Source organism: Elephantulus edwardii, unplaced genomic scaffold (genome assembly GCF_000299155.1).
Source record: "Elephantulus edwardii isolate Elephantulus edwardi_28Jun2011 unplaced genomic scaffold, EleEdw1.0 scaffold00419, whole genome shotgun sequence".
Lineage (NCBI taxonomy): Eukaryota > Metazoa > Chordata > Mammalia > Macroscelidea > Macroscelididae > Elephantulus > Elephantulus edwardii.
Genome location: NW_006400169.1, coordinates 683,443 through 693,154, shown reverse-complemented (window position 1 = coordinate 693,154; position 9,712 = coordinate 683,443). Strand labels below are relative to the sequence as shown.

The 9,712-nt window shown below is 40.7% G+C and overlaps 1 pseudogene; it reads left to right on the top strand.

Moving 5' to 3' along the window:
- The first annotated feature begins 6,843 nt into the window (after nucleotides 1-6,843).
- LOC102863645 lies at nucleotides 6,844-7,419 on the top strand (annotated as a pseudogene).
- The last annotated feature ends 2,293 nt before the right edge of the window (nucleotides 7,420-9,712 follow it).

The window sequence follows — 9,712 nt, the reverse complement described above, 5'->3', positions numbered from 1 at the left end:
AATAGAGAAAGCTATACTTCAGAGAGCTGAAGGTAGAATGTATGTACAGAGAGAAGCAGAAATAGGAGATAAAAAATTGTCGAGCTAGAGATAAAAGAAGAAACTAACCTTTGATGGGTTTGAGGGTCTTTAGTTTTCTTAAGATAATCTGTAACTGTAAAACAAACTTCATTTTTTTTGTCTAAAATAGTTTAATATTATGTTACTTGCATATAAAATTGACCTACTTATTGCTGAATGAATAAATAATGATACAAAAAAAAGGAGGGTGTTGCAGAAGCCAGGTAAGGCAAGAAGGATTATGTGATTGAAGGTATGACTTCTCTGCCTCTGAGTTCTAGGAACCTGGATTGCACTTCACTCTGCCATCAGGGAACATCAAGCCCCCCAAAAAGTGGGTAAATGCCTGTGAATTAGGATACCTTACCTATGGCCATCAAGTCACTTCTGACTCATAGCCAACTTCCATCTGGTTTCTGAGACTGTAAACTTCCCCGGGTAAGGACTAACATTATAGTTTGCTGCACAACATCTAATACATTACACTACAGGGCTCTTTAAGATACCTTCATTTGTCAGCCCAAAAAGAAAATATTTACTAATTTTGTGACATATTTTAACTCCCAAACAGTCTAGAGAGTATGTTTTGTTGTTTTTTTAAAAGAAAGTAGTGGTAAGGGTGGGAGAGGGATTTAGAATTTATCAGTTACTTGGAAAATTAATAATAATTTATTAATATTATTAATAATGGTTAATAATATTATAACAAGTAATAATGAAATAAATTAATAAAATTAATAGGCTGACCTTAATTCATTTTCCATGCTCTTCACAATTACTCACTAAGCATCAGAAAGCTGGACAATGACTAGAGTTGATAGAAGGAGATTTGATCTCCTTTGAAACCTTTACATTTTGGTGCTATTGAAGAATACTGAATATGACATGGACTGCTAGGAGAACAAACAGGTTCCTTCTGGAGGGTGAAGCCAGTCTGCTCCTTGGAGGCAAGGATTCTGAAGCTCCATCTGACATTTATTAGGCATATTGCTAGGAGGGACTAGTCCTTGGAGAGGGACATCATGCTTGGGAAAGTGGAGGGACAGTGTCAAAAAGAAAGACCCTGGATGAGATGGATTGACTCAGTGACTGGGGTAATGGGGCTGGGTGTGTCAGGGATGATGAGATTGCCTAAAGACAGAGCAAGGTTAAGGGCTGTTGTATGTAGGGTCGCTGTGAGTCCCAAATGACTTGAAAGTACATAACAATAACAACAATTGATTTATTTAGGTTTTAACCTTTAGAAAAGTATCAGTAGCAACAACTTGTACATTTTACAATTGCTTATAAATCAGGAAAGTTGACTACTATCTCAGCCTAATAAAATGCTTTCAGTTTGAAGTCCAGGCAGCTTTCAGTCTAGTGTGAGGCCTGGGTCACCTGGTTTTAGTGAATCTTCCCAGCTACTTGATGAATGAGAAGACACAGACACCAGAGTACAGTCCCAGTTCCCTTTTCCTGCAGCTTGGAGTTCCCAGAGCCATGTACCTTTCTGACTTTTCAATTACCTAGTTTTATTAGCTTTCTCAGCCTCCTCAAAGGCCACCATGACTGATGGGGGCTCAGTTAACTTCCATCAGGATTTCTTGATTTTGATGGCATGTCACTTTTGGGATCCTACCATCTAAGCCCTCCCTGGAAGAGGTTGATTTTCTGGAATTTGATCTCAGCTTCCTTGTTTTCTTAGCTTCTTCTATGTAAAATAAGTTTTGCCTTATTTAACCTGGTACAGCCATAACACAAATACAAATACGTGGATTTCAAGAAAATAAACACATTTTCTCATAGTTCTGGAGGCTAAAAGTCCAAATCACAGTCTTAGGCATATTAATTCCTTCTGAGTCTGTTGTGTGTCATTGAGTCAGAACCAGCCCATAGCTGGCCCTCCAGAGGGTTTTCAGAGACAGTTAATCAGACAGGAGGAGAATCCTTCTCCTGCAGAGCAGCTGGTGGATTTGAACTGTGTGCCTTCAGGATTGCAGCACAGCTTCTTATCACTTGACAATCTTTAAAAGGAGCAGAGAGTGGGACATGGAGGCACAAGGCTGTGAGTATCTCTCTGAAAGGGTCAGAAGGAGTGAGAATAGCACAGCCCCACACTTCTCTCCAGAACAGAAAGCAAATAAACACCCACATAACCTAGCACATGATGCCTCTAGAGCTACACCAGCAGCAAGAGATTTGTTTATTCATTTTTTACTCACAGACTGTGGTATTAGGAAAATAAGCTGGAGAGTGAAGGAGGCAAAGAGTATCACTCAATGAAAGTCCAGGATTTAGTCTAGCAGTACCAAGGCACAATTCCTCAATTAGTCCAGGTTCAGGTTTCAATTCAGCAGTCAGATTTTCCTTCCATCATCTGGCAAGCACAGCAAAAAATTTAACTGTAGCCTTTATCTTAAGGGTCCTCTGGTTACACCTTGCTACAGGTTCTCCACAACAATGCCACAGCCTGTCCATCACCATCACCAGGGTCTTGTTTTCACCAGGGTCTTGCTCCCATCTCCCTCAAGTCTTGCTGTTCTTTGTAGGAAGTACTTTCCTCTCTTATCCTAGTCCCACATATTTGATGAATTTCAAGTGTCTGCAATCACAGTAACTGGAGACCATAAGGGGCCAATGTAATGTCTAAAAAAAGCCAACTTTTAAGCTAATACTGCACAATCCTTCCCTGGCATCTATCTTCTCTTGTGTTTGCCTGAATCTATGGTTAGTCTAGACATGCATGTGTGTTGTAATAATTTAGAAGCATTTAGGTTTAGAATTCACTCAGGTATGATCTAAGGAACACAAACAGAAAACTATTTCCAAACAGTAAACTATAAGTTATAAAGGCTAGGGTTCCAATGCATATTTTAGAAGGGACATAATTCTGGACTGACTCCAAAATCTCTTCCTGCTTTATCTGTCCCCACTGGTTTGTGCAAAGATGACCACTGGGACATTTAAGCAGAGGCCTCTGTGATGAAACCACCAAGGAATGGGTGTAGTAACTACATGTGCTGTGTCTGCTCAGAGTTAAAAAGTACAGTGAGCCAGACACAAAGGCTAGCGGGAGAGCAGGTATCAAGGGCTAGCTTGCCATCTGAGGGCATGCACATTGGATGTAGACTGTGAAGACATTCGTGTAAGATCTGTATCTTGATTTTTCTGAGAACTTGTTGTTCTCAGAAAACAGCAGCTGCCTCTGGGGAACATTCAGCATTTCAGTGTTACAATTTAGGAAAGCCAGATTTCAGCCATGCTTTTTGTGCGAAAGATGGGTAGATGCCTCTCTTTGTGATTTATAGCCTCTGAAGCCTAATGAAGTCACTATGTTGGAATTAATTTGACAGCAGTGAGTTTGAGTTTTGAGTGGACTTCAGAAGTAGACAGGAGAGGTTCCTTTGACAAGGAAGAGGAGTCATTCCCAGCAGAGCATGAGAGTACCAGTTCTCAGGTGCTCCTGTAACAAAGAACCACACACTGCATTCTCATTGCCTTCAAGCTCACTGGGACTCATGGTGACCCCATGTGATAGACCAGAACTGTGCTCCAAAAGTTTTCTTAGCTGTAATTGTGTGCTTGTTTGTGAATGAAGCAAACATCTATTCAGTTTGAATAATGCATACTTTGACATTTTGGTTGCAGTCTTTATGGAAGCAGGTCGCTAGGCCTTTGTTCATGACACTGATGAGTGTGGTTCAACCTGCTTTCAGTTAGCAGTTGTGTGCAAACTACTTGAACCACCCAACTACCTCACCATTCATGTAGTGGATTAAGCCAGCACTGAACATTCTTATCCAGTTCTGTGAATCAGAGGTCTCACAGGGCCGCGACATCCCTTTCTGGATACTATGGGGAGGACCTGTTCCTTATTCACTTGGTTGTTGGTAGAATTCAGTTCTGTCAGGTCATGAGTTGATGATATCTCAGTTTCCTTGCTGCCTGCCAGCTGAAGATCACCTTCAGGATCTAGAAACTTCTCTGGGTCTTAACACACACACCCTACTACAGCTCAGAGCCAAAACAGCTATCCTTCCTGAGCTGCCCCTTCTCAAATTTCCTTCTATTTTTACATCTCTCTCTCTCTTACATTAGTATTTGGGGGTGTGTGTGTGTGTTTCAAAAAAGGAGAGCAGGAAGCTGTTAACATAAGAGAAATTAAAAGGGGAAATGTTTAAAAGATATTTTTTTTCTGGGTAATGGGGCTAAAGGCAGGGGAAAAAACATCATAAGCTTCTCTGGACTTTTATTTGTGTTGTTTAACTAACTCAAAAGGACTGTTGTCACTATAATGCAATAGGAAATTGTGTTATAATAAATAAATAAATAAAAATAATAGATGATAGATAGATAGATAGATAGATAACAAAAAAGGTCTTACATGTTTAAGTTGAACTACCAGGATTACTTAGGATAATCACCCATATCTAGGGTCTTACAGGAGCTTTTCCCTGCCCCTCTATCTTTCCAAGCATGATGTTCCTTTCCAAAGAATAACTTCTCCAAGGTTGACTGTGTGGATAACAAATAATTGTTGCTAACCTTGAGAAGAATGGGAATTCCAGAACACTTGATTGTGCTCATACAAAATCTATATTTAGACGAGGAAGCAATTGTCAGAACAGAGCAAGGAAACACTTGCATGGTTCAAAATTACAAAAAGTGTATATACTAGGGATGCAGCCTGTCTCCATAACTTTTTAGTCTATTTATAGAACCGATCATTTGGGAGGTTGAATTTTATGAAGAGGAATGTATCTCCAGGATTGGAAGAAAACTCATCAACAACCTACGTTATGCAGATGACTTAAGGCATTTGCCACAAAAGGTCAAGGACTACAGTCTTCAATATGGATTGAAGCTCTACATCAAGAAAACAAAGATTTTCACCACTGGACCATAATAGGAAAAGAGATTGAGATTGTTAACAATTTCAGCTTGCTTGGTTACACAATCAACACTCTTGGCACCAGCAGTACAGAAATAAAAAGACAAATACATTGGGAAAATCACTTGTCAGGAACTTCTCCAGAGTGTTGAAGAACAATGATATCAGTCAAACGGCCAACATGCACCTGATCCAGACCATGGTCTTTGCAATTGCTTGCTATGGATCAGAGAATTGAACAGTGATTAAGTATGATAGAAGAATCATCAATCTTTTATTTGAGTTGTGGTGCTGAAGAAGAGTATTGAACATACAAAGAGAGAAAACAGGATTGTCCTGGAGTGGCTAAAACCAAGCTACTCCTTGGAGGCAAGGATTTTGATGCTCTGTCTTACATCCTTTGGGCATGTTGCCAGGAGGGACTATTCCTTGGACAAGGATATCATGCTTGGAAGGGTAGAGAGACAATGCAGGAGAAGAAGACCCTGGATGAGATAGATTGGCACAGCAACTGAGGTAATGGAGGTAGGTGTGTTTGAGATAGTGAGACTGGTTCAGGATATAGCAGGGTTCAGAATTATTGTACATAGGATTGCTATGAACCACAGTGACACAATGTCACTTAACAACAACTAAAGCCACATGCTCAAAGTATGTGACGTGGGGACAACAGCAATGGGTTTGAGCATGTCAAAGACTATGGGAGGATGGCATGGAAAAGGACAGTATTCAGATTAGTTATTTATAGGGTTGCTGTGGGTCAAACTCAACAGCACCTATCAACAACGGAGCTTCTGCCTGGGTGGCACAAATGGTTAGATGATTGAGTGACAGTTGAAAAGTTGGTGGTTCAAATCAATCTTAGAGGCAACTTGAAAGAAAAGGCTAATGACGTGTTTCTGAACCGTCACAGCTTTAAAAACTCTGCAAAGCCACCACAAGTAGGAATCCTTTGATCACAACAATTGTAATTACAGAGCCTCTTGGTGAAGCAAACAGTTAACAAACTTGACTTCTAACTGCAAGTTTGTAGGGTTTTGTCTACCCAGAGTTGCATGGGAAGAAAATTCTCGAGATCAACTTACCACAAAGCAGCCATTGAAAAACTTGTGCAGCTCAGGTCTACCACAATTTCTCAATCTAGTTGCTTGTTGATGTGCATTTGAGTTGTTACCATGTTCTTTTGATTGTGAATAATGCTTCTATGAACATCAGTGTACAAATCTATTATTGCTATCTTGTTTCACACTTAGAACAGTAACTGAATATTCTATGGAATTCCAAAAGAACAAACAAATCTAATGTAGAGGAAGTCCAAACAGGGTGCTTTTTAGAGGCAAAGATGGTGAAACTTTGTCTTACATATTTTGAGCATGTTGTCAGGAGGCATCAGTTATTAGGAAAGGACTTAATGCTGAGAACGGTGAAAGATCAGAGAAAGAAAGGAAACCCTCACCAAGACGGATTGACACAGTGACTGTAAAAACGGAATGGAACATATCAGAGTTTGTGAAGATGGCCCAGGATAGGACATGACTTACGTCATTTGTTCATAGGGTTACTACAAGTTGTCAACTCGATGACACTTAACAACAACAGCAAAAGTTTCATACTGTTGTGGTCAGAAAAGTTGCTTTGTGTGATTTCAACCATTTTAACTTTATTGAAGTTTGCTTTGTGATCTAAAATATAGTCTCTTTTGGATAATGTCCCATGGGCATTGGAGCAGAATGTGCATTGTATTGTTGGATGATGTGCTCTATATATGTCTGTTAGGTGGTAAAGTCCATGGATGCAACATTGAATAATGAAACTGCCCTGATGGACAAATCCGAGCACCAGCTTTAGATCCTTATCTTTCCTCAGGTTGCAATCAACCCTAATCACAGACCTGGAGAAACGACTGGGTCATGTCCAACATGGAGAAACACTTGTTCAACCTCAAGTTTAACTGAGGAATTGAGCCGAGGAACTGAGCAGGAGTTTCAAAAAGTGTGATGAGGAGAAAAGGCTGAGAAGGTCAAGATTAAAAAGGTCATTCTAAAGGAAACATGGAAGTGGCAAGCATACACAATGAAAATGCCATCCACCAGAAGAATCAGGCAGTGAATATCCTGAGGAGTGCACACGTGGATGCAGTGGCTGCCAGAGTCCAGACCGTGTGATAATGGGTAAGGTGGCCAAGTCAATGGACTGGATGCAAAATCTCTGGATGCGACATTGAACAATGAATCTGGAGAAGATGTCTGCTGATGGACAAATTTTAGCACCAGTGTTAGACGCTGGACATGTAGACACAGCAGATGCAAAGACACAATGATGCTGACCACTCCCCAGAACCAAGTGGGTTTGCGGCTCCAGGATATGGTCATCAAGACCAACCTTAATCTCAACATGGAGCTGCCCCAGGGCCAGGTGGGCTCAGTGGGACCGAGCAGGAGGACGAGCTGTCCCAGATATTGACCCGCCTGCGGAATCAAGTGTGACCACAAGCCAGCCTAGCCTTGTGGGTGGTGGGAAGGCCTTACCCCTTCTAGAATGCTCTCTGCTTGGTGGAGAGAAATTGCACTGAATGATCTTTAAAATACTGAATGATCTTCAAAATGTGACTGTCAGTGGGCTTTCAGCACTGGGCAAATCCAGGCTTGCTTCACCATTAACTGAATTTTATAGTTTTACATAGCTTGTGATGATGATGCCTATTTTTATGAACTAGCTAATTTGAGGTAGATGAATCTTTCTAAAAAACTTGGGACACAATTTTCCTTTTTATGTGCTCAGTTTTGTGCCCAGAGTGATTACATTGATTATGTACAATGATTATGTTCCTTTGGGTTTTCCCCCCAGTGTAATTGATAATGCCTTCAGTCTATATATACTGAATACAAATTAAAAAGCAGAGAGTAATTACATTTTTTTAAACATAGCTATAAGCCTTATTCATGATATTTCTAGATACTCACCATAAATACGATTTCTCTGTGTTTTGGGGCAGGAGTTTTGCCACTACAGTGAGATTACAACTGATTAGTAATCTATTATAATTTTTACTGAAAATACTTTAGCACAGTTTTGCATAATATCTTCTTACTGTTTACATTCAATAGCTGATTTTCATTTAAAAAAAAGAGAATAACTTGAACCACAAGTAAATTAGAACTGAGGCACAAACAGAGATATGTACACCAATGTTCATAGCAAGGTGATGTTACTCACCATTGCATGAAAATGGAAACTGCCCAAATGTGCAATCACAACTGAATGGATTGAGAAATTGTGATCCATTCACCCAATGGAATACTATGCAACACTAGAAACAACACTTTCTAAAATTGCTATGTAACTTTGGAGAGACAGGAAAGCATTATGCTGAGTAAATTCAGTCTTATAAGGATAAATATGTGTAAGACAATTATTGTAGAAATAGAAGGACAACTAGTAAAACATGTGTGAGGACCCAGAGGGGAAAAGAGTGGGAGCAGAGGAGTGAGGATAAGTAGGGGGAAAAATCACAGAGTTGCATAGTTTGGTGAGTAGAGGGAGAGGGTGAAGGAAATAAAAAAGTTCTGGTAGGAACCTGAAAAGCCGAGGTAATGGTGGGTATAGTTCAATGGTGATTAACTTTATAAACCACAATGAAATGAGGGTGATTGTATGAAACACGGTGTGAATGAAGGCTACCTTGAAACATAATGCATATGAACTTTGTATGCAAACCAATATAAAACAAAAATTATTTTAAAAAGTTAATAGTTTGAGAAGCTTTAGGGTACATTTTGAATGGCATCCACCAGAGACCAATACCAAGCAGCTGCTGTGCTGTCCTTCCCTTACTTCACCCCACTGGGCCCAACTCAGAGGTGGGCATGAATGTGGAGCCTGGGTGTGGGACAAGGAGGGAGGAGAAGCCACTTCTCACTCTGAAGCCTCAGCTTGTGGACAGATGGAGGGAGATACCTAGAGGGTTCAAAACCACCATGGATACTGCTGGGGATGGCCTCCAAGGATGGGGAACAGAGAGAATGAGTTCAGAGGGATGCAGGAAGACCGAGCTGATTTAAAATTGCACAAAGCTGAATCCAGTCCTTTTAACAGGGTTAACATGGAATAACACTGGATTCCACTCAATGCCTCCCAGCAACGAGTGGAACCACCCAAACCACGTCAAAAGCACCACTATTGAATTGATTCTGACTCATAGAAACAAACCCTGCATTGGGTTTCTGAGGCTGTAAACCTTTATGGGAGGAGACCATCCATCTTTCTCCCAAGAAGTGACAAGTGGAGTTTAACTGCCAACCTTAGAGTTAACAGTGTAACACATTAATGCAATAGGCCACCAGAGCACCTTGCTGTTGCCATTTCTACTGCCTAAGGAGGCTGGGGTGGAAGCAGTGACTCAAGTGATTGTTTGTAAGAACCCAGAGTTCTTTCCTGGAAGAATTTTCCTATCCACGAAGCCCAAATGAAGCTCCTCAGCTCTGCCCAGCTCTGTCAGAGCCCAAACTTCACCTCTTCAAGCAGCTACATTACTGAAAGATAGCTTCATTTGATATATATTGTTGTTGAGTCAACTATGACTAACAGTGACCCTATGCACAACTGCTCTGAACCTTGCCCTATCCTGAACCAATCTCACTGTCTCTGACGTATCTTCTCTCATTATCCTAAGAACAGTGTCAATCTATCTCATCTAGGGTCTTTCTCTCTTGCACAGCCCCTCCACCCTTCCAAGCATGATGTCCTTCTCCAAGGACTGGTACTTCATGGAAACATACC